The 3,315-nt window shown below is 37.5% G+C and overlaps 1 non-coding gene across 1 annotated transcript; it reads left to right on the top strand.

Annotated features, from left to right (window-relative positions):
• Window positions 1-1,349: 1,349 nt before the first annotated feature.
• Window positions 1,350-1,458, top strand: LOC120106068. The gene has a single exon (XR_005508294.1). It is a non-coding gene; the product is annotated as a small nucleolar RNA R71 (small nucleolar RNA).
• The last annotated feature ends 1,857 nt before the right edge of the window (window positions 1,459-3,315 follow it).

Raw genomic sequence — 3,315 nt, 5'->3', positions numbered from 1 at the left:
AACTCACCTAAACCAAGTTGCTCATATACAGAATATGGCAACAAATTCACACTCGCCCCTAAATCTAACAATGCTCGCTCTATCCTAAAGTCGCCTATGATGCATGAGATGGTTGGGCAACCTGGATCTTTATATTTAGAGAGAATGTTGTGCTGCAAAATAGCACTCACATTTTCAGTTAAAAATGCCTTCTTCTTAACATTTAATCGGCGCTTAACAGTACACAAGTCCTTCAAAAATTTGGCATATGAGGGTACTTGTTTGATTGCATCAAGAAGAGGTATGTTGATCTTTACTTGTTTAAAAAGCTCAAGAATTTCAGAATTAGGTTCGAGCTTTTGCAACGGCTTTAACCGTTGTGGAAAAGGTGGAGGAAAAGGACATTCAACTTTCTCGGTAGAAGTTGGAACCTCAACTTCTTCTTTGTTCCTTTCATCGACTTTGGGAGCATCGGAATTAGAAGTGACCTGCGGTCTCAATGGGACGGTCTGATCAATGACTTTTTCATTACGCAAAGTCATGATGCTCTTTGCATGATCTGTATGCGAACTAGAGGGAGCCGTATTATTACTACCGTGCATTTGTGGGTTAGGTTGGGGTTGAGCTGGAAGCTTACCCTTCTCTTGGGTACTTAGGACGGTAGTCAACATTGACAATTGGTTCCTTATATCTTCAAAATTTCGAGTATTTTGAGCATTGATATTAGCTTGACCTTGTAGAAAAGTTTGTATGGATTGCAAGGTATCCTCGATATTTGGCTTTTGGAAGGGTGGTGATGCAAAAGTAGGATGTGCAGGTGTAGGAGCTGAATGGTGTGACTGTTGAGGATGATCATTTCTCCACCTAAAATTTGGATGATTCTTCCAACCAGGGTTATAGGTATTCGAGTATGGATCGTTATAAGGCTTTTGATAGGAGTTCATAGCATTTGCTTGATCGTGCAAGACTTTTTGAATGCCGGTATGGTGGGACAATCTGTAGTAGTATGACCCGACATATCGCAGATACCACAACACTCATTTCTAAGTTCTATAGTCTTGACAGGCACAATCTTCCTAAGCTCAATTTCTTCTACCTTCCTAGTGAGGGCTGCCATTTTAGCATGAAGATCATCCTCAGTTCTGAGGTTGTAAAGGCCTCCCTGTACAGAGCTAGTAGGCTTAGGTAAAGACTTGGTGTTTCTATCCCCGTTATCCCAAAGTTGGGCAGTCTCAGCAAGGGAATCCAAATACTCCCATGCCTCATCAGGTTGTTTTTCTAAAAATCTACCATTGCACATGGTCTCTACAAATTGTTTCAACTGTGGAGATAAACCTTCATAAAAGAAGCTAATGGTTCTCCAAGTTTCGAATCCGTGATGAGGGCATGAGAGAAGAAGGTCTTTAAATCTTTCCCAACATTCATAAAATGTTTCATTATCTTTTTGTTGGAAATTGCTAATATGTCTTTTTAAAAAGTTGGTCCTTTGTGTGGGAAAGAACTTCTTCAAAAATTCTCTCTGCATATCTTGCCAAGTTCTTATTGATCTAGGTCGCAACGAGTTTAGCCATGTTTTGGCCTTATCCTTTAGAGAGAAAGGAAACAATGTCAACTTGAGGACATCCTCGGTGACGTTTGGCACTCTAAATGTAATGCTCAATTCTTCAAAATCCTTTAAATAAAGATACGGACTCTCGGACTCTAACCCGTGGAACTTGGGCAGCAATTGGATTACCCCGGGTTTGATGTCAAAATGTCCTACATTATCAGGAAAAATTATGCATGAAGGCTGACTAGTCCTAGCCGGTTGTAGGTATTGTCTTAGGGTCATAACATGGGGTTCACGTTCTCGATCGTGGTGGCTTCCCGCATCTTCATTTAAATCAGCCATCTCACAAGGTGTGAGATATTGAGAAGGAATTTCAGGGGTATGTCCTAAGGGATGATCTAAAGTTGTACGACTTAATCGACCAGTGTCGTCCCTATTCCACTTTAGCATGCAAAATAATTCCCTCTCTCTTTTTTTAAAATAAAAATAAATATAAGTACCAACTAAAGATACCCTAAAATGACATCCTAAAACAAAAATCTATTCACAATCAAACATGCAACAAAACATTACACCTCAATTTCTAATGTTTTTTTCTTAAATTTCTAGACAGCTCCTAACTGGTTTGAAGAGGACACCTAAGCCTCCAATCCGGTCTAATGAACCTAGTTGACCAGGTAAGCTTCCAGGTAAGTGGAGGGGTCATGATGCGTTCGCAAAGGTCCCACTTAAAACCCACTTTTCTCGAACAGATGAACTGTCTCCCTTATAGGGACAAAGCTTGCCTAGACATCAATTAAGCCACAGAGCGAAATTGGTGCAACTTTCGGTGGTCTTCGTCCTATTGAGCTCGAATGTCCTTAGGGGCCAACGTCTAGTTGATTTTAGTTAAGCTTAGGACATTTATGCACTGGGGTGATTTTGGGCTAAGGACGAGTGATGAAATCCCGACCTTATCTTTTTAAATAGGTTCAGCCCTTAGAATATTTTATGCTGATGCCTTATACTATATGCAACAATCAAGAGATTTTTTTTTTTAATGTTTTATGGCATGACATTAAATTTCATTGAATAAGTGATCAAGCAAATTATTTCTTTCTTTTTTTTAAAAAATTTTATGAGTTATAGTTTGAAATTTGAATTCTGAAATTTAAAATTTGAAATTTGAAATTTTAGGTTTTTCCTCTCTTTTTTTATTTTTGAATAATCACCCTTGATCTGTTCTTAAGGTTTCTTTTCTTCAATTTTTAATTAGCAACAAGGGTTAATGAGATATAATAACAATATAATTCTGATTCTAAAAAAAATAAATGCAGAAAATTCAAAACAGAAATTAGCAAGATTTTATATTAATCTAATGGTCTTAAATGTCTCCGAATGTCAATCAGACCGTTCATATTATTCAACAATGTGTCGTGCACTATCTGACTAAATTGGAGTCAAATCAGACGGCTAATTTCTATGATATCAGAGTTTGATGCAAACTATGCAGGGAATTAAAAATAGTAGTAAAGATGCAATTTTTTTTTTCAAAAGAAAAATACTAACTACTAAGGTAAAAAATTAAATCTAAAATTATGCTAATAACTCAGCCGTTCTTCGGCAACGGCGCCAAAAACTTGGTGCAAAAATAAAACTGTTCTCCCAAGTGCAGGAGAATCACACAAGTAGTATAACTCGGAAGTCCGAGGTCGATTCCTCAGGGAACGATCTATGGATTATTAGCTTAATTTCAGATTAATTAATTCAATGAACTTGTGGATTAAGATGATGGTTTGCAAATAGAA

Source organism: Phoenix dactylifera, unplaced genomic scaffold (genome assembly GCF_009389715.1).
Source record: "Phoenix dactylifera cultivar Barhee BC4 unplaced genomic scaffold, palm_55x_up_171113_PBpolish2nd_filt_p 000445F, whole genome shotgun sequence".
NCBI lineage: Eukaryota > Viridiplantae > Streptophyta > Magnoliopsida > Arecales > Arecaceae > Phoenix > Phoenix dactylifera.
The sequence above is the reverse complement of the archived record's forward strand: the minus strand, read 5'-3'. Positions and strand labels throughout refer to the sequence as shown.